This window comes from Corvus cornix, chromosome 2 (genome assembly GCF_000738735.6).
Source record: "Corvus cornix cornix isolate S_Up_H32 chromosome 2, ASM73873v5, whole genome shotgun sequence".
In the NCBI taxonomy this organism is placed as follows: Eukaryota; Metazoa; Chordata; class Aves; order Passeriformes; family Corvidae; genus Corvus; species Corvus cornix.
The window spans coordinates 19,637,667-19,664,193 of record NC_046333.1 but is presented as its reverse complement, the minus strand read 5'-3'; the positions used below and the strand labels follow the sequence as shown (position 1 = coordinate 19,664,193).

Here is a 26,527-nt window from a genome sequence, read left to right as displayed (position 1 = left end):
TTAGATATTGTTAATGCATATTTAATTCCCTTTAATTCCCAGATCAGATGAATTTGAGATTTTTCTTCATTTATAACCATGATTTTCCATTCCATGCTTTTCAGGTGTGATCTCTTTCATCAAATGACTTTTTTCACTGAAGCACAATGGCTCAAAGCACACAGCCAAGAAGCAGTATAAGAACATGGTTAGGAACAAAGCAAGGTTGAGGAAGTAGCTCCCAAATGCAGTGTCCCAGCTTCCAGCAACCTATGGCTCAGAGATTAGATGTCATTACTTTGTGTTTAGTACTCCTTAATGTATTTCTGCTCAATTAAGGTGTCTGGTTACTTCTGAAACCAAGTAAACTAGCATTCTCAGCATCTTGGGACAATGAATTGCACAGTTTACCTCTGATTTCTGTGGAAAGCATTCTATTTTTTTTATTTGCCACTTGCATTTGATATCTTCTGATTTTTGCATCTGTTCCTTATTTCCCTTTACTCATGTTTTTAAAAAGTTTCATTACATTTCCTTGCAGACAATTGTTTTCCAGACTTCAGAGTCTAAATCTATCGAGTTACATTTTCAGTGTGCACTATTTTATACTTTTTTGTCTTTCTTTGCAGCTATTCTAGTTCTACTTAGGTGTCTTAGTGACAGAATTGGAACACCCATTTAAAATGTATTGTGGATTTATTCCATAGTGTAGGGATATTTTGTGCTATAGTCAATATTCCTTTCCTGAAAAATATTAACATCATAGTTGCTTTTCTGAAAGTATCCTGTTTAACATATTATGAGGAATGTCAGCTAGTTCAGAATGCATCAGTGTGTATGCATCTAGTCAGTGTTAGTTTTCCTACGTGCATTACCTTACCTTTATCAGTAATTTACTTCCCAGTACATTGTTCAATGGCTTACCTCCAGCATGTCCTTTCTTAGTCATTTTCTTCAGGCTTTGTGTTTACTAGCTTAAATTTATAATCATGATAAGATATTGTTATCTTCCTTTTTTACCTTCCCCAAATTTGTGTACACTTGCCAGAGTTAACCATTTATGTGTTTTGAAAAGTATCAGATTTAACTAAGCTTCCTCTGGCATGCAAATGAGTCTCTCACCTTTTGAGCTTATTCTTACTCTGCTTCCTATTTTGCAGCTAAGAATCCACAAGACAATTTTCTTTCTTATCTCATGACATTAATATTCTATATTCTTATATTGACAAGAACTTCATTGAAAAAACCCACAGAAAACCACGATTAAATGATGTATTTACTCTGGTCTATAAACTTATTTTGGTTCATTCTGGAAGCTCCAAAGATATTTAGTCACAACTCCTCTCTGCAGAATCTACACTGGTTGTTCCTCAAAATTCCCATTTTCTTAATGTACCTACTGATCCATTTTCTTCTTTGGTCACAATCAGCAGGCAGACACATACAGGATATTGTGGTGGACATCTGCTGCACACTGCCTGAGCAGAAAGAAGAAATAGACGTGGCCTTTCCAGACAACTAGAAGAAACCTTGTATTTGCAGAATTTGATCCTGGTGGGAGGCTTTACCATCTGCCATTTAGGATCACTACAGGTGCGAAGGTCGGGGACAGCTTTGGCTGTAGTGACCATGGAGTTCAGGATCCTGAGAGCAGAGTACAAGGCAAAAAGCAGGATTTCCTTGACCTCTGGAGAGCAGTCTTTTGCCTGTGCAAGGACTTTCTTGGAAGTATCCTATGGGATATGTCCCTGGAGAGGAGTGCACGAGAGCTGCCTGATTTTCAAGAATCACCACTTCCAGGCTCAAGATTGACCCACAGCAATGTGCAGGAAGTCAGACAAAGGCAGCAGAATGTCTATAAGGACGAACAAAGACCTAAATTCTGACTAAAATCAGAGGGAACAAGGAAGCATACAAGACTTAGAAGCAGCACAGGTGTCCTGGGAAGAGTATAGAGGTACTGTCTGGACAGGCAGGAATGGGGTTAGGGAGGGCATGAAGGACAACAAGAAAAGCTTCTGAAGGTTTTTCATCTGCAAAAGAAAGACTAGGAAAAATGTTGGCTTGCTGTTCAATGGTTCACGGGACCTGGTGACAAAGGACACAGAAAAGGTCACCTCCTTCACCTCTGTCTTTACTAGTAAGGCTTTCAGGAATTCCAGGCCCCTAGAATCAGTGTGAAAGTTTAAAGAAAGGAAGTCTTGTCCTTGGTAGAGGAGGATCAGGTTAGAAGCTTTTTAAACCAACTGGACTTCCTACAGCCCATGGGAACCTGTTGGGATGCACCCCAAGTTCTGAGGGAGTTGGTTGATGTCATTTTGAGGCCACTATTGATCATCTTTGAAATGTCATAGTGACAGGGGAAGTTTTCTGAGAGCTGGAATAAAGCACTCTCAGAAAGTTTGTTGATGATTAAAAATTGGAAGGGTGGTTGATCACACCAGAATGTTGCCCCACTTTTTAAAGGGACCTTTACAGGCTGGAGAAACAAAAAAAAGCAAAAAGGAAAACAGGAAACCCGTGAAGCTCATCAAATGGAGATGTCTCCTCCCTGGGGAGAAATAACCCCATGCACCAGTACAAGCTGGGGCCAGCCATCTATACCAGAGTTCTGCAGGGAAGTCCCTAGGAATGCTGGTGGACAAGGAGTAAAGCATGAGTCAGCAAGATACCCTTCAGCACAGAAGGCCCCCAGGTTCCTGGGCTGTGCTAGGTTGTGTTAGAGCATTGCTAGCAGGTCAGGGGAGGTGGTCCTTCTCTGCTCAGCCCTGGTGAGTAACATCTGGAGTGCTCTGTCCACTGCTGGACTCCCCAGAACAAGCAAGTCTTGGACACATTGGAATTCACATGTAAAAAAGTAAAACTTTTTTACTGTGAGGGTGTTTGAACAAGGAACAGGTTGCCCAGGGGGGTGTGGAGTCTCATCCTTGGAGACATTCATTTGACTGGGTATTTCTGTAAGCTGACTTCTCTTTTCTGGCTTTGAGCAGGAATTCGATTACCTCAAAACAATCTCCAGAGATTTCCTCCAATCTCACTGATTCTGCATTTCCATGTTTTTTTGATTGTTACAGCTTCTACCAGTTTTCCCAGTGCAGATGTCAGAAACAGTTGTCAATATTTTATTTTCAGAGCTTTCAAAGATTTTTTTGCTAGGTTCTATTCACCTGGTATTACTTAAATTTTAAGGAATTTAGTTTAGCAGCACAGTTTATAGTCTTGACATTTTATTTTTCTTTTCTTTTTCAGAATTTTTTCTAATATTAACATCTGTCATTTCATTTTATATATTTTTCTAAAGCCTCTTCTTCTAACACTTTTATCAGAGTCAGATTCTTCAGTCTATTCCAAGTAAAGAAAGTTTCAGTAATCACAACTTTTCTAATATCTCTACAATGATTACAGGTATAAAGGATTTGGAAGCTTATCTTCTTTAAGAACTTCTTTTACACTTTCATTTTATGGCTCCACAGTCTATTCATCTCTGATTTTGGAATACCTACTAAACATTTATTATTAGTCCTTACATCATCAGCTCTTATGTTTTCAACTAGGTAGTACAGCCCATAGATTCCCTGGTGTTTAAAAGGATACACCAGCTGTGCATCATATTTATTGATACTTGGGACAAAATACTCTTTATCCAAAACCATGTTTTAGGGATAACAGAAAAGTTGTACTATTTTTTTCCTTCTCTCTGGTGTTCAGAATTTACAGATAATGACTTTGACCCCATCTGGACCTTTTCAGGTAATAGATAACCAGAAGGAAGTGTATGACTGGAAAAGACTGTGCGGGGTCAAGAAGTTCAATTTCCAAAAGATCTTTAGGGGATAAAGCTAAAGATTTTAAAGGACACTGCTAGACACAAGTGTAGTGATATTGAATTTTAATGACTACAGCTGCATCTGTAGAATAGTCCCTGTCCTAACTTATAGCTATGAGTTATGGTCTAAATAAAGTTTGCTTTATCCTCTTAAGGTCATTAGGACTTCTTTGTGCACATTATTATTTTTCGTAGTTGTTCAATGTCACTTTATCAGAGTTCTCATTTTCTAAAAAATACCCTTTCTTTTTATATCCATATATATGTGTTTATAGATATATTTGTTTGCATTGTTGGATGAATATATATTTCTATACTTATAAGCATTATTTATTGGAACCATTATGATATGCATACATCAAATTTGAGAACCCTCATTCAATATTTAATCAAATATGAAATTCTTATGAATTGAATTTTGAGACTTTAAAAAATGTAGTTTCCCTTCAATACAGTGACCAATAAAGGAGTAGGAAAACACGAGGTAATGAAAAATAGCACATTTTTAGTCAGTATTGAACCAAACTATAAAAGCAACTGTGCCCACACATGGAGTCCAAAATGTCCTGGAAGGAGACATTTTTAGCCCTTAAAATTAATTTCTGAGGATGAAATAAAGACACAGTCTATAAGAAGCATAGTTACAGATCAGATATATTAGCAACATCAGTGTTTCTTTGGATAGTGTTTGCCAGAAATTCACTTGTTTGTAATCACTGGTGTATTTTTTTCCCATCATTTCAAAGATATGATGTTAATTCCAGTGAGATATTATCTGATTTAAAGGAACATACTTTAACTTGCCTAGTTTCATGAGGAATATAGGTAATATACTATGTGAATTCAGAATGATTGCTTGTATTACTGTCCATAAGATATATCTGCCACTGTGAAAGTGTTTTTGTCTCCGAGACAGACAAGATTTTTTTCTCCAAACTGCTGCCAATTTTGCCACAGAAGAGTTCATGGATCAATTTCCAGATGTAGCTCCACCTTTTCGTCAGACAGCAAGTAATTCGAAGTTGGACAAAGCAGACATATTGTCTGAGGGAAATAGGTCAGTTTCCCATTATGCTCCATTGTTGATAGAGAATTTTGACCAAAAAAATGTTTTATGTTAAAATCTCAAATCCAATATTTTATTCCTAGGAATGAGTATGAACCTTGAAATAAGAAACTGTTCAGAGGATGGCTATTTTGTCCCCTACCTTAATATATGGGAAATTACTTCCATGAAACATGGCTCCTGAATGGGCAGACCTTTACAATCACTACATTGAATCCTAAAGGAAAGAGATCAGAACTAATTGCAGAGGTGAAGAACAACTGAAATATATTCATGGCAATGTATCACACTATGAAGTGTGTATTACGAAGGTTTTCTTTCACATTACTTTGGGACTATGGACCCCTGCATAAAACAGGCTTGAGATCACCACTGCTCTCATTCAACATACACTACAACTCAAATCTGGGTCAATTTGAATAGGTATATCAACAACAGTCTTGTCTATAAACCAGTAAAAGGTGTTACGAGTTAAATAATCCAATAGAAAGAGAAGGGGTCAGAAGTGAAAAAGTGAGCAGAAGTGAAAAGGGCTATACAAATTTTCTGATATACCTGAAATTCTGGGATTATAGAAAACAAAAAAATTAGCAGAGATAATTCATCACTTTATTATTGACTGGAAATGACTGATAGTTGCATATTTTTGAGGATGTACAGAGTGGATTTTCTGCTTGTCAAGCAGGCTGTTCTCAGAACAGAATTTAATCTGTAATAAACCAGCTTTTTATTTCCCCCTCTTCAGTCAAGGTTGTGTTTGTCTTTACATAGAAACTGCTGTTTAAATTAATTATGAATGCTTAAAAAAATCCAAACTAAATTTTGCCAGTGGTTGGCCCTTTGTATTAAAAATTAGTCTTTCTAATGAGGTCAGCTTTGGTCACAGTGATTTGTTAGAAGCAACAGACCATATTGCAGTTCATCAAAACTTCATTATATTCCAGTTCCTAAAAGTGCCAAGAAAAAATAACATTGTAATCTAAGATGTCAAGGAAATATGTATCCAAACAGTTTATGTGCTTAAAGCCTTAGTGAGGTGGTGCTGTGCTGTGCTGTACCTTTTTTAGTGCATCTGGCAATACATTAGATCAAACTTTTGCAGCAAGGAATAATCCACTGTTAAGAACATAGTCCTGTTATCTTTATCAGAGGTATTGAAAGTTATCTTATAAGTGAGAACTTCTTTAGGTTCTTGGGGCTGTGTGGCATCTGCCTCCTTCATGGCTGTTCAGAGTTGAGGAAGGATAAAGAAGCCTTGAAAAGAGTTTGCAATGTCATCTCTTGCAGGGTCTATACGATACAAGAGGGCAATGTGCACTGCACAGCTCGTATCCCCCTGAATGTTCTCAGGACCCTTCAGGGTTTTGGCTGTGCCTTCTGCTGAGATCAGTCATGAGGCTTTCAGTCTTGCAGTTACAGCTTTGTTTCGTGACTGAAGTCTTCTTATGAACTCCTTGGCATGTCAGAGCTCTTTTAAGTCTGTTGCTCAGGTACTGTAATGGTGAACTCTAGGAGGGAAAAAATGCCTCAAAAGGGGCACACTGTATTTCAGTGTGCAAACTAGGAGGTGCAGGAAAACTGAAATCTCTCTGTCCCTATGCCCTGAATCCTTTGAGTGCATTATTATACCTGAGTCCAGCTTCTCTCCTTCAAAGGAGGCTCTAAAGTGATCATTAATGTTCCGTTGGTACAACCTTACCATCCTGATGAAATTCCATCTCAGATAATTGCATTCTGCCTTCCCAAACTCCCCGTGCCATTTCATCAGGATATGAGATTCTTTTCTCACTATCTGTTCCTAGCTGTTGTGAGCAATTGCTGTCTAGTGGCAATGCTGCAGTGGGTGAGCGATCTGCTTACATTGCCTCTCCTTCATTTATTTCCTGAGGGAATGTTGATTCTTAATTTAATATTTTTTAAATACTTTAGGAAAAATTGTAGTAAGTATTGGCAAAACATTGCTTTCTTTGCTGTTTCAATGGGTCTGATACTTCGATAAAAGGTGTATAAAATACTATAACATTTAAAATAAGATGTCTACTATGTATGGTAATTTTATGAGGCTTGTAACTCAGATGTAAATCAGTCCTATTTCTTCTGTTTCCTGGTGGTAGAAGACTTGCCTTGCTCCATGAGGCAGAAATAGGAGATGATGAAGTGAATGTACATGATAGCAGGAAGGAAGAGGAAATGAGGGTTGTACATAAAACAAGAAAACTAAACTAAATACAATATGTTGCACATAAAACAAGAAAAATAAGCTAAATACAATGTCCTTTCCCTTTCTGAGATGTGGTGTGAAACATACAGTTACATGACAGAATGACAATTTTGCTGCTATTATGCCTTCATGACTTTATTGATTAACTTGTTCAACCAAAATAAAGATGTTTTCTTTGGATTCAATATAGAATTTGCTTTAGTGGAATGCTAATCAAGTGTAGCATCAAGGGAACGATTTATTTCTGGCTGAGTTATGAACTACCCTGTGTTTTGATGAAGGACAGTAAAAGTCTTCGGACATATCCCACATGATAACCTATTTTTTACTGAGAGCAAGTCCATTAATAATATTTTTAAATATAAGAAGGGGAATTTGGCTCTGTGTGTTGAACTAGAATACATAATTCCTTGCTACAGTGCTATGGAGAATGATCTTTGCTGTAATTATCCTCACTGAGGGTAAAGGGAGAAATCTGTTGAATTCAAATATTAACATATAATGCTCCCTATTCAAATTGTGCTGGTGTCTGCAGCTATTGAAGTAACATTGGCAGTTACATGCCAATGGGGAGCTTAATTACTGCTTTGTGTACTGTCACCTACAGCTGGAAAGCACTGTCAGTGTCAGAAAGGGCAGCCCGTATCACACCCCCTGAAAATTTATGCCTGAAATAGATTACTAGATTATAGACCATGTAGACCATCCAGTCAGACCTCCTTTTTACTACACGGTATTTAATTTTATCCAGGAATTAGATTAGAAGGAATCAAAAACTGACCTGCAGAGTCTGTTACTGTTTTGGAGAAATCCCATCCAGTGGTTAATCACCCTGATTATAAAATAAAATCCTTATTCCCCATTTCACTTGTTTTGGGTGGAGTTGTCAGCTTCTTTCTATAACCTAAGTGGTCCCTTAACATCCTGATGCTTTCCTTTACCTAAGGTGCTATTTACTTATATAATTTCATTACACTTTATTTTTATTATTTGAAAAATCTTGCAAATTAAAAAACTATTCTAAACCACCAGATATAGTCAAAACATTTTAATAGGAAAATATTCACTTTTCTAAAACTAAAACTTTCCAAAAACCCATTTCTAAATCTAATATATCAAACCTTACAGAAAAATCAATATGATAGCTGATAGACTTCTGACTTGAGTTCAGATACTTTCATGTGCATACCAGCTGAGAAGTTGTTTTGTCATGTTTTTGTTTTCTCTTTTGTGTGATAGATTTGCGCTGAAATTTCATTTTATGAAGTTGCTTGCCATTTTTTATTTTCACCTCAATTCAATTTTTAAAAAAATGATATTTTAGCTGAGAAAGATTTTTTCTTCCCGGGTAGGTTCTTTTCAGAATATTCCAGTCTTGATCTTATTAAACAGAAGTAAAATCATCATAGTTCCCTTTTTGCTAGTCCTTGTTTTTGCAAGTAACAATCGTATTAAACCCTTTTTTCTTCATGGTGGTTCCTTGGGATCGGGCTGTTTATAGCTCCCACATAATTTCTGTAGTTTTTGTTCCCAACTGCATTCCTTGTTTCTTGCTGTAAATGTTTACATTCAGCTGTATTGAATCAAGATTTTGAAAACCAATCCTTAACTAAGAAATCTATTTTATTTGGTGTGTCATTTTATAAGCAAGACCTTTATATTCCGATCTGAGCACCAGTAGTTCCATACTATGAAATCTATCTGTTATTAGAAAAATTATGAGTCACAAAGACTGTCCTTTCAAGCTTGACTAATAAGCCAATTTACAATCTTCTCATTATGCACTAGAAGTGCTAATTCAAATGCCTTTATTAGTCCTTTAGTCTTATACTTCTACAGTAGGAACACTTAAACAAATTTGCCATTTCATCCAATGATTAAGTCAGTTTTGCTTGACAAGATCAGTTTCCTGTAAGACAATTACAAATTAAATTATTTGATTCCTGTAGCAGGTTTTCCAAGTTTGTCTTGTTTGATCTAAATGGTTACTCCTGTAATCCTCTTTGCCTTTTGTGACTTTGGCAAACACTCCAACAATATTTTAGCATTTCCTTGAAGTTCCAGATTTATTTGAAGGAACATGGAAAGACCAAAGATTGTCCACTAGTTTGAAAATTTGACCATCACTACTAAGTGTTGATTAACAGTTTGTTTAGCTATTATTGTGAAGTCTTCTGTGAGTGACCGAGACATGGACTCAGACTGGCAGGGAATCTGAATTGTTTATTCAAAAGAAAGAAGCTGGTTTCATACACTTTTTCAAGGCACAGTATTTCCTTACATGGCAATTCTCACTACATGACCTATCCCATGTTGCCACGTCAGTAACACGCCTCCTAAATGCCCTTCTGTGGGGTGATCACTTCACCCGTCTGTCAGCTCCCGGCAGGTCCCTCTCCATAGGGGTCTGCAGTGTGACACCTCCTCCCCCCAGGGTCCAGTGGAGACAAGCCTCTCTGTGCTGCCATGTGCTCCTTTGTGCTGCCATGTGCCTCTGCAGGCGTGTCCCACAGCCCATAACCCAATTCTATCACATCTCTCCCCATAGTCTCCCACATTTTTCAATTTGTACATTATCCTGCATCTTCCCAAATGTAAAATAGAAATATTTATTGAACACTTCAGTCTGCATGTTAGTTGTTGCTGTTATTATTATCATTAGCATTTCCATCTGATAATGAATAAAATACTTTTCAATATGCTTAAAACACTTGGGGTTTTGTGTTTTGTTCTGACAACAATTGGTTTTTCCCAAAGTACTTACTATCCTTTCCCACTTCTATACACTTCATAACTTCTAATTTATTTTGATTTCCATTCTCTCTTTCCCTCACTGTTTTATTATTGACATATCTTGTTAACTGAAGAAGACATCTAGGATAAGTTTCTGAGACTTTCATTATTTCCTGAAGAAATGGCTTCAGAAACAGTTGGTGAACAGTTACAGGGAGATAATTTGGGAAACATTGCTTAGCACTTAATTTTATTCCAAAAATTATGGACACATTTCTGTCTTGATCTCAGTTTATGAAGAATTTTTTCAAACTTGTCCCATGATGGAAGTGGTGCATTTTCCAAACTGCATAGGGCTGGGATGGATGCAGTCAAGATTCTCTTCTGTCATCTTATGCCAGAGTGCCAGGGGAGAGGTCTGTAAACACTGTCTTTCCTCTACCAGAAAATAGTCTGTACCCTTGAAAGAAAGGAGGAAGAACTGGTGAAATTGGCCAGCATGGCTGACAATTTCTATAGCCAGTGACACAAAATGCCTCATGTGATTAATCTTGTCTCAGTCACCTTTACCTGCTCAGGTCCTCTATTTGCAGCGAGATACAGATGAAGTTTAATTCCTGAAGCTGTAGTGGAGTGCTTTCTGATCACTGTATCCTGCCTGATAAAGAAGACAGCATGTGAATATGCAAGGAAATGATTTTAAAGTCGATTTCCATAATAAGGTATTTAAATAAAATTTTGCTTGCAGAACATCTGCACCAATCTAATCAAACCTGTTGAAAAATGTTTATTCTCTAATGTGACTGCTGTGATTGTTATTTTCCCTAACCTACCAGCTTCAACTAGTTACTTGGTTTATTCCATTTGGTGTAAGACAAATAACAGGAGTAAGTTATGTTATACTTAAGTCGTACAGATTAAAACAATGAAATTTAGTAATGTTGCTGCCATCTACATTATTGAGTTAGTTCCCACCAGACCTGTTCAAACCGTGCTGAGGATCTGCAGCTCAGAGCAGTGGGAAGCAGAAATGCCTGTCATTCCATTGCTTTGGCATCCACCTTCAGTGAAGTAACCATCACTGCTAAAGTAACACCTCTGTCTTGAGTATGGTGTAAAGACATATGAAGCCAAACTTCATATGGGCGTAAAGACACAAGCCTGTTTTTCACTGGCAATTTTTTTTCTATGGTTTGTATAAAAATGTTCTTTTCTCCAGAAATATGATGCATTATAACAAGTGTATTGCAAGCACTTTTTACTCTATAGGCTTTTATAAAGACTTCCATAACCTCTTCTGATATTATTTTTTTTAAAGGCTAAACCACCCAAGCATGTGCCAAGTATTTTACATCAAAACTTGCCAATGGAATGTGTAGCTCAGGATTTCAGTTTGTTTCTTATTCTTTGCATCTGCAACATTTTGAAACACCTTGGATTGATTTTTAGTTCCAGAGCGCAGCATATTTCAAACTAGATCTTTCCTGAGTTGTTTTGAAAAGTGTTATTTGCTAATCATGGTAACATAAATAATGCCATTATAATAGAGCACCTTGGTATTAAAAATTGAAGACAAGGAATGTCAATTCAAAGAGCATGTGTATTATTGCTCTCATGTCATGTAATTCCATCTACTGAAAACAATGATATGCTTCTCTAAAGTGTAATCAAGAATGGTGCAATTCCATCAGGCAATACTCTCCTCAAGCTGATTCCATCTATAATGTCCTACTACTTATGAAAAAAAGAGAATCTTTCCAAAGTGTACTAATTGCTGTACACTTTGAGCTCTTTTGGAAGTTATATGAGAACGTAAGGGTAAAATGACTTAGTCTTCATTTGTCATGATAATGAAGTGGTAGAACATTGCTTTAAATTTGCTTCATTTTAGGTGCACGTTGTATAATGATAATATATCCTGATGGCCACTATTCTTCATGCAATCAAGTTGCTATTGCAGTGATTATTTTATTGGAAAATATGAAGATATATCTTCATAATGATATTATGAGATGAAATCAAATGGCATTAGTTTTAGGTGAAGCATGTTAAAGAATGAAAATCAAGTAATAATTTATTTTAGTAAAACCAGTGGGTTTAGTTCATGGGAAATATTTTACAGAAAATGTCTGTGTCTTGATAAACATGAGCTTGAAAGTGATCTGAGGACATTTAAGTTTTAGAATCATTCCATGTACTGAAAAGAAATATGTATATGCCTTTGTATCAGTATCTCATTGTCTACAGTAGTGAGGGTAAAAATGTTTTTGACTCATTGCCGCAACTGATTGTGGGAGAAGCTTTTGCTAGGCAAAAATTTATTATTCTTAGTCTACTATTTTTATACAGACAAGTCTTTTTACTGTTGTCTGATCATCAGTTATGTTAACTAGTGTTTGGATTTGTTTTAGTTTTGTTTAAAACTTGAATTTTTCATAAGGAACCATGTCAATGGATTAATCAGTTAATTACAAGCATTTAAACAAACCTCAAACCTCTCCACCTTCTACCTACTTGAAATGCACCTGTGTCTTATTCCAAAAAAGTCTCTGATAGTACTTTTCTGATTTACTTGGTCTAAATGAGACAAAGAAAAGAAAAAGGGGTACAGATCTCAACTTCTTTATTTCCCAGACATCATATAGTTTTGTTCTTGTCTAACAAATTCAAAGTCGAGGTTATGACTAGATAGTCACTTTTTGCATGCTTCCTGCATGTGCTGGTTGCATGTATTGCATACATAACATGCAAAGATATAATTACACTCTGTATAGTCACCAAGAATAGTATATATATGTGTGTGCATATGTGGGAATAGTCAAGTATAGATACATACACAGAGGTATATATGTACATAGGTACAGACACACATACCTTTGTCTTGTAGGACATGACTGATCACTTGGACTTTCATTAGGAGGTCAGGCAAACATCTTGGCATTTTACTGTATAGGACACAACAAATGCTAGCAAATGAAAACCAGGCAATTCAAAACGAATTCATGCTTTAGCCTTACATTCAATTATGCCATTTCATTTAATCTGCTCTAGTGAAACTATCATCCCTATATAAATAAGGCTTTATACCACAGAGTATGTTTGGAGACTATGTATGAGGACATATATCATCCTGAATAACACAAAGATGATACTACCACCAGCCTAAAGGAAGCAGTTCTTTTTGAATAAAAAGCTGTTCTGTCATTTCTTGGCTGACCATATACAATTTGAAATGCACCTTGGAAAGAATATATTGCTGGAGGGAAGGAGAACATTAAATAATTAAAATATATATTAGCAAAGTGTCTCTGTGCTTTATGTTCATATAAAGTGCGAGGGTCAGACTGAAGAGAGTTTAGATTTTGAAAGAGTGACAGCAATGTTGACACTTGGATGCTCCTGGGTCTTTACTTATACTGTAATAAATCACCTTCGCCATTAAAAAGAAGCCTTTAGAACTGCCACACCTCTAAATTCACTGTAGGCAGTAAAATCAAATAATTTATCTTCCCACATAGATAAAAAATCCAATTTGGACCAATCAGACTGTGTTGTCGCACTAAAAATGCTCCAGTTTTACCTTGGATCATCACAAATGTGTATGCATTTAAGATGCCAGAAAGCAAAAAGGAGATATTGAAAGGAGATATGGAAATACACCTACACTGAAACGACAGGCTATATTTTGATTTTATGTTTATTTCCTCTTCTCATCACTGTGGCCTGCCCTTATTTAATATGATTCTTTTTCCTGTTTCTCTTTTCCTGGGCAGATAAATAAGTCTATTATAAGGTATGCACTGAGGATTCTTAGGGTAGTCTGTGCTTGTCCTCTGAGATACCACCTTGTTTTCTCCCCAGGAAAGAAATATATCTGAAAGTATTATGAAATAGCTTTTATCGAGATCTTTTGCCTTTTCCACATGCATAACTGGATTAATTTTTAACCCTAGATCTTTGAAAATTACATAAAATACACATTATTTTCTGAAATTGGAAACACTTTATGAAATAATAGCATATAAGTATCACCAGTGGAAAATCAGTATATATTTACTAGTTTTCATGTATTTATAAACTTCAGGAAAGTTAGACTCATTTCTTTGGACAGATTCTGTATACTCAGTATTTGGATTTACATTACATATGTAAGCATCACAATATGCAATATGTATTTTTCAGTTTTATCCTTCACTAATGTGGTTTTTAACCAAGTAGCCTTCCCTTCTAGTACACATAGAAATCTTGGAAAATTCTTCACTTCACTTTGCAAGTTCTCCACTTGCACCCTGGAAAATGGAATGAAAAGTGTGCCTTTGGCCTGCTGACATCCAGTCCCCTGTGATTTCAGACACCCATATGCCACAACATCTTTCTTTAGTGGATTAAAAGTGACATTTTGGCCCCAGTTTGTATTCCAAAATTACACTCTTCTGTCGGCTAGATTTAGTCATGGGTACTTTATGCCTGATAATTTTTCTCCCAACACCATTTTATTTCAAGTAAGTCCTTTTGATGTGTTTACCCTTCTGTCTGCCTGCCTTGGTTTGGTTCTTCAGATTATTTTAGTCTCTTCATGTCTTCTCTGAGTCTAGGTAGTTTATATTTATTGCTGCAACTAAACTTTTCTTGTAAATGAAGGACTAATTCTCTGCAAAGTATTTGTTCTGCATTGTCACTAAAGCTTTGGACAATGGGGTTATGCTCCTTCACTCTGTTCATTATGCAGCTTCTTTTGTGGCTACATGATATTGTCAGCTGTTATCTGATGAGACCTTCTCCTCTTCTGTCATCTCCACTAAACTTATATTTTAGACATCAGTGAGACTCCTCTGAACCTGTGCTTTTCACGGTCATTTTACCCTATCCTAATGCACCCCTTTCAGAGTGTCCAGTGTTTGTTATTTTCTGGAACTGGAAGTTAAAAATGCATTTTGCTAGGACATTAGCCTAGATGTTAACACAGAGACTCCTAGGTCAGTCCTTCTTCCAGAGTATTTGTGTATTGTAGCTGTGTCTTCCACTGTCCTTTTGAAGCATGTGGTATCTGTTAAATTCTGCAGAGTCATATGAGATGACATTCCCATTGCCACTTCCAGTAAATAAGAAAACGTGTCAGAGACCATGACTGGGATTAGGGACTTTAAACAACTAATCAGGTTGCTTCACACTGCCAGCTCTAGGGTACTTCTGAGGGAGCACCATGACTTTGGAAACATTAATGTTGGTGAATAAAGCACTTAGTGCTTTAGGGGTCCCCAGAAACAGGTAGTGAATGACCTCTAAGGGGTTTCAGATTCAAACTATGTGCCTCTATTCTGCTTAATTTTCACTAGATATTTCAACACAGTCTATTTTGGATTTCAGCCTTACAATTCTATGCCTCAGTTTTTGGTTCTTAAGAGACTGAAGACCCTCCTGTACATAAAAAAGTGGTTATGAAGATAAATTAATTCCTGGCTGTGTAATACTTAAAATTTTTTAAAGATGTAGAAAAGCATTTACAGACAGAAGAAAACAAGAAACATTTTCCTGTTCCTGTCCCTGTTGTTTCTGAAGATTAAGTCTGTCAGGCATTTCCCCAGCTGTGTGTTTGGATCTCCATTTCTCATCTACTTCAGGCAAAGTCAGGATAATTTTGATTTGTGTTTAATGGCTCATTGCTTACTAATCTAAATTCTTATCTGACATTTTATTTTTAACAGTAACTTGACACAGCTACAAAGAAGTTAGGGAGGAGAAAAGGGTCTATTTGGGCCCCACTCCTAGTGCAAGGATGGGGTAAATGCCTCACGTGTTTTTCAGTATGCCTGAAAACACAGCATCAGGTTGATTCTCAACAACTGGTGAGATTCTTTTCTCATGACAAGTTAAGAAATTGCCTTGTAAAGCACTAAGAATGTTAGCTCTTGATACTCAATCTCTTGATACTCAGTCTCTTGATACTCAGTCTCAAATATCAGCACAGACACCTCTTCAATGAATACTTATGTAAGCATGAAATAGTCAGTATTTTAGTGCTGTGCTGATACACAGCACTTCACAGAATCTGCACAATACTGAGACCTGTTGCTATATGTAGGGCTTTACAAACTTCAAGAGCCTATCACAGCTGTGTTGGTGTTGTTTGGTATATCTCTAAGAATATAAATTAATCTATCATTTAGCATGTGATATTAGTATTATTAAATATGCAGATATATTAATATTTCACTGCATCATTTAGTTGGATGTTTAAAAAAAGATTTTATGAATCTATTATTTAAATGAGATAAAGGATTATGTGGTTCTTTATGCAGAAAATATATCTCATCTCTCTTACTTTATTATCTCATTTGGTTTTAGATGAAGGATGTCAGATTACATAATGAGGGAACGAGATCTCATTTTCACCAAGGCTGCTCAAACTTAATGCAAGAGTTTCAAGCTCCATTGTTCTTCTAAGTAATAAGACTCTATATGTCATACTTTTTTGCTTGTGAAATGTGGAGTAGCGCATTGTGAAGCTTCTATTTCCAAGGTGCTCTACTGCCTGTGACATTATTAATTGAAAAGACTACAGTATATTATGGCTTCCTGGGTTACAGTTTATTCTTTTTAATATGCATGGGATTGTTTCTTCAGGGCTTTTGGAAGAGAGAAAACAGGTGTGTGGTCAAAGAATATCTAGCAATGATGCATCAGTGATATACATGTACAAGATGTGCTATTGAATTGCTTTCTAAAAATCTAATTTCAGGTTAGGATGGATTTCAGAGGTAAAACAGAATCCAAACAACTTTTAACATATTACTTGATTTAAATCTTCTGCACACCACCTGTCTCTGGTGATCATCTTCCATTAGAATTGTCATCCTTGGGTTCTTCAGGCTTTTTCTTGGAGCACCTATTTTTGTTGGCAAGCATGTGTGGCTTGCTTTGAAATGCCCAGATTGTGACTGATGATTCATAAACCAATGGTGCCTAGATTTATTTGTGTTTAAGTCTAATGAAATGATATTAAATTATCTAAGTCTAATGAAGCATAAGCCTTCAGCCAAAATCTGGAATAGTGCCAATACAAAGGTTCTGATTTTCTTACTTTTTTTGCTGGGTCAGGGCTGATAAGGTGAAACCTCACGTGCACAGCTAAGTGAAAATTAAAATAGTGCTGTTTACGATAATTTCTGGTGACACGTTTAAGAATTTTAAATTGCCCTAGGAACATGAAGCCAGATATTTAAAGACTATTCAGCCACAATTCATGGAATTTTAATTGGTGTAATAGTCACAGTGGGTCACAGACACAGAAAAATAATTTTTGAAATTCAAGATGAGTAGAACAGCACATATTTAATAGTTATGGGAAAGTCAGTCTTTCATATCTATTCCTTCCCCCAACCTGAGGGTGAAGAAAAGCTAGTTAAGGTTTCCACAGGCATTATGGAATTTTTTGGGACCCTCACGAAGCAGATAATATGCAGAGCTCTGGTGCTGTTCAGGACTAATACGAGAGGAGAATTGCTGGGAGGCTGAGTTCACAGGATAAATAGAGGTATATCAAGACAGTATAATTTATTGCTTAACAGAAAAATTGGCTGGGTTTGGTCCAAGAAATCAGCAGAAATGATTCCTTAATTTTTCACTGTGATGCAGGGTATTGTGAATATTCAGGTGACTGACCATACACAATTAAGCATGAAATTCCTGAGTTAATTTATTTTGCTGATTGCAGAGAATATTTCATTTCTTATCTGTGAGAAGGTTTGAGAGTTCTTCACACTTATTCTCTCAATTTATCATTTTGACTATTGCAGTGCCATTTTGACATGTTTTAAGGTGAAGATACCAAGCAACAACAACTTGTCCTGACCAGGGCACTGCTCACTTTGTAAACAAACTTGACTCACTGGTCTCCTGTTCAGCAAAGTGAGTCCAAGATCTAGAGTCAGATCTCCAGAGGAAACTGTAATAAAATAAAATTATATGCAAAAATTAGTACTAAGATTTAAATCTGAATTTTCTAAAAAATAGGAAACAAATTATCAGTTCAGATTACAATCAAACAGAAGATATAAATAATCTAAAGGCATGTCATCATTGCACATCACATTTATTGGAATATTCTGCCTACAATAGATCTCCAGATGGTTCCCATACTTATATTTAACAGTTAACTTAAATGTCAGATAGAAACTTCAAAATAACCTGTGACATCACTCAAGGCAAAATCTGGCTAGTTGATGCATACAGAGTTTGTCTTTGCAATATTGGCCTTTATTGATGTTGCTGTATTACTTTCAAATTTTGGATTTTTAATGGCATGTAAAGAAACCTCAGTAAACATTACTCAATGATTGAAGACTAAATATTTTATGAGTGGTTTTTATGAAGGGGCGATTATTTTCTTAGTGAGTCTGGGATTGAAATATGAGTGATTTTACTCTCACGAAACTAATGTAATTCATACTCAAGAATTATCTGATCCAGCCTTTCTGCAGGTGTCTGTTGAATGACTTTTGTGCTCACTGAAGATGTTAGCTCAACATTTTGGTGTACATACACAAATAAAATGATCCTTGTAAAACAGAAATACCAAAATAAATAATTGCAGAATAGGATTTTGATTCACACCTAGTTTGATTGTCATTAATACTGCTAATGAAATTCTAGAATTTCTTACTGATACCTTAAGTTAGAACTATCTTTGAGCCCACAGGTCTGAAATGGTCTATACAGTCTATTATTTCATTAGCGAAGGATGGCCCCGCGTAACCTCTGCGTGCCTGGCCACAAGGGCACTGCTGGCTCATGGACAGCTTATTTTCCACCAGGACCTCCAGGTCCTTCTCCTCAGAGCTGTTTTCCAGCAGGTCAGCCCCCAGCCTGTGCTGGTGTGTGGGGTTATTCTTCCCCAGGTGCAGGACCCTGCATTTGCTTTTGCTGAATTTCAGACAGTTCCTCATTGCCAATCCCTCCAGCCTGTCAAGGTCCCTCCGAAGGGCTGCACAGAACTCTGGGGCATTGGCCACTCCTCTCAGCTTTGTGTCATCAGTGAACTTGCTAATGATGCCTCTGCACCTTCATCCAAGCAACTGATGAAAAAGTCAAACAATACTGAGCCCAGTATGGGACCTTGGGGGACACCTCTAGTGACAGGCCTCCAACTGAATCTTCATGCAAAAGACTCTGAGGCAGATTTTTTTGTTTACGTGTCCAAAGCTCTTCATGTGGGGAAGACTTTGGACATTCTTAGTTTTACATACTGATTATATGTATAAAACTCATATAACAGGATTTGTACAGAGCATTGAGTTAAAAGTTGATTAGTATTAGGTGAATGTTTATTTATGCTGTTGATCTAAACAAATCTACTGTTTATGTAAGCAGCATATGCACAACACAAGATTCCAATAGTGAGTAGATTTCCAGGATACAAAACTGTGTCCCTGCAGCATGACAATATCCAGATTTTTCTCCTTAAGCTTGCCTAAAGTATATTTTTACATTCATTGTAAGAGGACAGAGGAAATACAAGACAGCTGTGAAAATGACTGAACTGAAATGGCATTGACCATTATCAAACACTAAGAAAATAGAAAATTGGAATAGAACACATGCAGTGTAAACAATCATAAGTCTGTAGGACATCTACTGAAGTAATATGATGTAAGAATCTTTTTTAAGACCCTCTTTATTTCCTTACAATATTCTGCTTATATTTTATTTTCTCAGTCCTTTTTGGAATTGGTCTACATTCTAAGCATTATCAACAGTGCTTAAAATTTCACGCCATTTACTTAAGTAGGAACTTGACACCTATTTTCACAGGCTAAAGGTAGGCATCCAAATGTCTTTTAAAATTCAAGCTGGTCAGCTGGGCTGGATAAAATTAGGTCCAGATAGATTTCAATTATGTCCCACTGCCATTTCTTGAGAAGATTTGACCAGAACACATGAAAACTTCTGTCACAGAAAGAGAATAAACCTGTCTTTCGAGTGTTTACATATGAGCTTTGTGTTCAATTTCAGCCATAAAGCAAAAATATATTTTGTATAAACAGTATTATTCCTTCGTTTCAAGCTTTTATTTCCACATAATTTTAAAATTTTCTGTGTGAACCTCCTACCTTCTCTTCCAGCATCAAATTGAACAAGTTGTTTCTTTATCTACTTAACCTCCAAAATTTAAGGCAATTTACTTTCTCTATCTCTCTCTCTTTCTCGCTCTGTCTTTTCTCCCCTTCTCTAGTAAATGAATAATGTAATACCATCATATTAGTATTCATGCACATCCTCATAATTTAGTGATGACAGTAAATCAAAGCTGAAAAAACATCTGTTTACAGAAAAATTTCCATATTTCAGATACTGTATGCAAATTCTATGCAACTTTTGTTATTTCCTTGAAGGCAGAATGTTCATTCTTCTGACACAGTTAATTACTTCTGTATCCAAGTCTGACTTGCTGATGAGCTATATTTATGGTTTTCAATACTGCATTTGGAGTCTTCTCCAAACAATGCAGTTCATGGTCTTAACACACTGAATTCAAGCTACTGGTGATGGCCTCATCTTTAAAGACCCCATCATTTTAAGCATAGTAAGTTAACACAAAATGAAAAGAACATTACTGTAATGACAATAGTAAAAAGTTAAACAAAAATATCTGATCTATTTTTCATTGTATCTTAGTTAACTTATTGCAAGTGCTTTTGCTTGTGCTTTTTTAATTAATTATTTTTACATGCATGCAAGAAGAAAACGTTCTTTCATCACACATTTAAATGCAAACCTACTTTCTACGGTTGAACAATAAAATGTAATGCCACTAATATTTCCTTGGCTAATAAATTTAAATTTCTTCATAGTTTCATTGAATAGACTTTCACTGCATTAAAAAAAGGAATAAAATTATACATACGTAACACGGGATGATTATTTGAAATTTCTTCTGTGCCTTATTGTCGCTTGCCACATGTGGCTTTGCAGTGCCGGAGCGTGATGCAGTGACATTTCAAAAGCATCTCCTTAGCGAAGCCGCTCAGCAGCATCAGCACACATTCAAACACGAGTGCATGCACACACAAATGGATAGCTCCAGTAGCATGAGTCCATGGCAAAGAGCTGGGAAGGGTCTCCATGTAGAGTTCCACAGATGCAGCTTTATTGTAGCCACAACATGAAGGAACCCAGGGATGAAGATAAAAGACAATGAAAGGTCCAGGTTTAAGTATGGGAGCGGGCTGAGCATCAGAGACCAATGATCTGAAGGCACGGGGGTGGTACACAGGTGGGACTAGGGAATGGGAGCCAATAGGAAACTCTGAGGGAGTGGCGATGGGGCAAGGGGCAATTGGGGGAACCTGGAGAGGAAACACTTCTAGGGCTTGGGACATATAAGGTAAAAAGGGGGTGGAGAGGCCAATGGCCAACCAGGAACGCAGAACTGGGGTACATTAACATAGCAGAACAGAGCATCGTGGGAGAAGCCTTTCTGGTCACCCTAACCTGGAGAGGAATCTCTGGTACTAGGGGCGGTCCTACCAGTGGAGTTTCTTTGTGCGTTGTATTCTAGGCTCACTGGCTACCACACTTTGTATCTTATGTACCTTCAAAGACTGTATGAATGCGCCAACTTCTTACCTAAGAAATAAGCTGTTTTATCTGGATGTTTCTATGGCAAGAAGTTTTCTCTTCCACAGATTTTATTGGTATTGATACCACATAAAGAAATCATAACTGGGTACCCTACAAAGATACATTGACAAAAACATATGCATTTCTAACAATATTGGCAATCGACCAAAGTAGAGCAATAAGAGAAGCAATCAGCTCCCAAAAAGAACTTTAATGGTTTTAATGACACATAATATTTGTGTGCTGGGGACTATTGGGAAATCTTTCCATAACTGACTGTTTTAGAGACAAAGGCAGCAAATACAGTTTTAATTGGAAAAGTCCGCCAGTTTAAAAAAGAGTTCCAACAAACCTCCTAATAATTTCTGGCTGGTTGTTGGATCAAGCAATACCATCAAGGCCATTTGCAGTGTTGCTCTGATGATTATAATTACATTAATAGTTTAGTGAATGCGTGACTTTATCTTAGTGGCTCCTTCCTTCAGTGCTGACAATTCTGCAAATTATTTACTTGGTGGGGTGGAAGTAGAACAGAATTTTTGCTTCCTATAGAGAAGTGGAAAACTGCATTCTTCTCTGCTATGTTTCCTAAATAAATATCCACAATTTTTTTCAAGGTCAGTGGCAAGTTTTTCACATTCTGTAACAAAGTAGTAAATCTAATTTACTAATTAATTTATTTTCAAGAAAGTGATGAGCAGCAGAAGAATGATGGTCGTTTCTTCAAAATTGTGATGGCATCAGATTTGTCTTGCTATACTCTGCCTTTGCTTAGCTTCATTGTTAGTCAGGCTATTTGATCTCCTCCCTTTTATGCATATTGGAGTTCCTGGAGGAAAATTCATAGCTGGAGTATGTACATCTATTAGAGAAGCTTCTCTTTAGAAGCTGATATATTTGAGAACATGGTATTTTTTTTTTTACTGTAGGTTTAATGTTTATGGTTTAATGTTTATGGTTATGGAAGGTCTAAATTATGATTTGTCAGCATAATTAGATATTCATCCATTAAAAGAATTACCTCATTCCATTGTTGTTGCCTTTTTTTTTAAACCAGCTTCTTTGTCCATAATTTTCTCATTGCTATTATAAAGCTTAAGACTGCAACAGTGTATCAGAATAAAATTTGATACACAACGGTGTATCAAATAAAATTTGGGCCACTGTGTTCCTGTACTTCTGACGATGAAGGCATCAAGTGAATGTGAGCTGCCTTTGCATACACTTGATAGCAGTAAAATCACTCACTAACAAGTATAAACACTTTGAATAGCTGAGTGGACTCTTCCTCTTCATACCTTTCAGAAAATTTAACCATTTTCAGAAAAAATATCCAGATCCACTCCTGCATCTTAGCTTTTCCTCAGTAATCTGCTTGCATGGGACAAATTCATTCATTGAAACAAAGCACTAAGAAACAAAGACGTTTTCTTGCTGTGTTCATCCTGAATCAAGCACATGTTGATTCTAGGTAAAAAAGTTGTATGCTAATGCTATAAAAATATCCATACAACAAGTTGGCAACAACAATCATCTCCCCTCCCACAACTGTTTTCACCGTTATTATATTTCATTTAAAAAAGTAAATGGTATTTTACTTTTTACTTTTATGAAGGAAAAAGCCCTTGAAAAAATAAAGAAAATAATATTATACATACAACGTGTTTGAAAAAAGAGAGTTATAAAAAATTGAGATGTAATAAAGGATCTTTTTTTGACAGAAGCAGATGTCTAGATAAAATGTCAGTTTGAATAACTAAACTAGAAAAATTAATTTCTGCAATTCCAAGTATAGCACTATGTTAGTAAAAGTTTAAGGGGATGAATTAAGACTTTATTTTAAAAATCATTATATACCTGTGAAAATCCTAGTAATAATAATAAGTGTACTCAGGAAAGCCTTAAAAATCTGAAATCACCTGCATTATATCTATGATCACCTAGTTATGTATATTATGCCTGAAATAGAGACAATTATATAAGCCACACTTCAGGCAATTAAGCTCTACAACCACCACTGGTAGTCAAAGCAGGTGGGCAGACCCATTTAAAACCAGTTGTCCCTTCTGCTTGCATGAATATTATGAGTTTTAAGTGTTGAGTTAAAACTTGTTCACACTGTGAATGAAACCACTCTTCAGTAAATGAAATGAAACATTAGCTATTTCATGTTACCAGCTAAACCAAAAACCATAATCTAAAGTGCTGGTACTCAGCACTACCCCAAACTCAGACAAACTAAATTACACATACACCAGCAAGGCAGCTGGCTGTCCCTTGCTTGACGGATGACCCTATTTGGAGTAATGCATCCAGCTCTGGGGCCCCCAGGATGAGAAGGGTGTGGATCTGTTACATCAAGTCCAGAGGAGGGGCACAAAGACAATCAGTGATGGAGCTCCTCTGCTGTAGAGAGAGGCTGGGAGAGTTCACGGGATTCAGCTGGAGGGGAGCCCTTAGACCAGCCTTGTTGTACCTAAAGGGGGCCTAGAAAAATGCTGGAGAGGGAGTTTATGTGAAAGCCTGTAGTGATAGGACAAAAGGGAATGGCTTTAAATGCAAGAAAGCAGGTTTAGATTAGGTATTACAAAGAAATTTTTGGTGTTAGGGATGCCCCATTTCTTTAAGGGTTAGATGGGGCTTTGGGCAGTCCGGTCCAATGGAGTGTTTCCCTGCCCACAGAAGGGGGATTGGAACTAGATGATATTTAAGGTCCTTTCCAAACCAAACCATTCTATGATTCTGTGAATGTTTCTGTATCTGAGTGAAAGAGGAGAAAAACTGTGGATATGACAGTGTAAATCAAAACCACAGTCAGAACAAATAGATTAGGAATAAACTGGGAAAACAGACCTGAGAGAAACTTGTAGAAAGGTTTTAAATGAAGTCCTGGATGTAGGAGTATTACATGGGGTGTTAACAACCCTTCCTTCTGTACATGTGGTATATTCAGAGACTAGAGGTTTCTCATTTTTTAAAAAATATGAAGGAATGGATCAAAAATTATGGTTATAAATACCATGTTAGTGTCATTTTTTGGGCCCCATAAAGCAACCCATCAGACTTTATTTGATTTACCTTATAAATCTTATTTGAAAGGTCTGATATTAAGAAGCAGAGCTAAGACAAATATAAAAAAAAGCCAAAACCCCCCAGACACATGATGTTGCGCTGCCTAATCCATAATGATTTTATAATATTTCAAGAAACACTGTTCCCTGACAACATTTTCATTTTTGCCTTTCAATTTCTATCTGTGTTCTAGATTCATCTGATATTTGCTTGGGTAGAAACCTGAAGATGGTGGTAATGGAATAGTAATTATAAGTATGATGAAAATGGGTTTTTCACAATCTTAAGGACTATTAACCATCTTCATTTATCTAATAAAAAACTCATTTATCTTAAGAATTTCAATCTGAAAACATTATCAGTTGTTGTAACAAAAAGCTTTGTAGACTGGTGGGAGAAATTTCAGACTCATGTTCCTGCCATAGTTACACATCTATATTTGCATATAAGAAGAAAACAACTGTGACAAAGAAAAGGGTATGATATAATTTATATAAACTTAGATGAAAATATTGGAATTGAATGCCTGAAAGAGAAAGACGAACAGAGGCAGAAAAATCAGAAAGATGAAGCATTTATTATCCCAGTTAAATACTGTATTAAGGAATTATGGGTTGATGCTCCCTATGACAAAAGCCGGTTTAGGCTTTGCAACCAGTGTCAGAAATATGTTCTGGCTTCACAAGGCCGTTAAGCATAGGAATTCACTATTACTGCGTCCCCTACGGCTCTGTGGCTCACACGCATGAACGCACAGACGCAGGGATGGCTTCAGTAATATTGAGCCGACGGCAAGGAGTTGAGAAGGGTCCTTGCTTAGAGTTCCACAGAAAGCAGTTCATTGCTACAACTTGTGAAGGTTTCCAGAGGCAAATGACCCCGAGCACGTGACAGCTCAGGGTAAGTACAGGGCTGTGGCTAACACAGGAGCCAAGCGGGGAAGCTGAACTGGGGTACATTACCGAAACCCAACACGGCATCCTGGGAGAGGCTTCTTTCCCTCACTGTAACCGAAGTCTTTGGCACCAGAGACTGTCTCACCAAGAGCTCTCTCTGTCTCTTGTACCACTGGTGAATCAGCCACCACAATACACTGTAATATTATACTTGTGAATAGTCCTGGTGACTTCCAAAGGTCTTGATTCAAAGCTTTTTGGAATTATTAATAGCATTTCCTTTGGCTGCAGGGCTTTAAAGCCTAAGTATTGACTGAGGAGGTAGAGGATGCTACCCGGGTTCTGCCATGTGTATTTACTCTGCCTTTTATCTTTCTAGAAAGATAAAATTGAATATATTCTTATAGTCAGATCAACCAGGGTGTAATTTCTTACTCCTGTTTATACTTTCACTTCATTTTTCAGTAAAATAAAGCAAGTTATTTGATATTTAAGACAAATACATCATCTGTATCTGGAGATTAATGATCCTGGGAAAAATTATTATTATAATGTTGGATATATGATTTTGACAATGAAATATGTAATTTTTTAGTACTTATGGAAAGGAAATGGATTTAATATTCTTAAACGCTTAGAAAGGTTAAGAAATGAAATGCAAATGTGTTTCTCTATTAAGCCAGTACATTTCCATCTAAACTGAAGTGAAAAAGCCAGTTTAGTGGGATCTCTTCAGATTCACACAATACATAATATGAAAAACAGCATTCCCAGCACATTTATTCTTTCTTTTCCAGTTCATTTACTTTTCATCTATAAGCCTATTTGGAGCTTCTATTACACAGTGAATGATTTTCCAATTTATGCAACATCCACTGACATTTTACTTACTGTCAGTAATTAAAAGAACACTTCTTTTGTCTTTAAAGTTAATTTTTATCATCATAATTATGGTTATGTCTTAATCCTGCTTAATTTTATCGGCGTTTTAGTTCTGTGGATGGGATAGGAGTTTGTTCAGCCTTCTTGGCATTACACTGGGACAGAAATGGAAGACCTTCATTTACTAAAAGATTGATAGAAAGTTTCTTTAACTGTGTGTACTTCATCCACAT

General features: G+C 36.5%; 1 long non-coding RNA gene across 1 annotated transcript; it reads right to left on the bottom strand.

Moving 5' to 3' along the window:
- Positions 1-9,314: 9,314 nt before the first annotated feature.
- On the bottom strand, positions 9,315-20,994 carry LOC104689221. Its single transcript, XR_002045252.3, has 5 exons — positions 20,729-20,994; positions 17,715-17,770; positions 12,700-12,770; positions 10,396-10,483; positions 9,315-10,285 (listed from the first exon to the last, which is right to left on the bottom strand). It is a non-coding gene; the product is annotated as an uncharacterized LOC104689221 (long non-coding RNA).
- Positions 20,995-26,527: the final 5,533 nt, after the last annotated feature.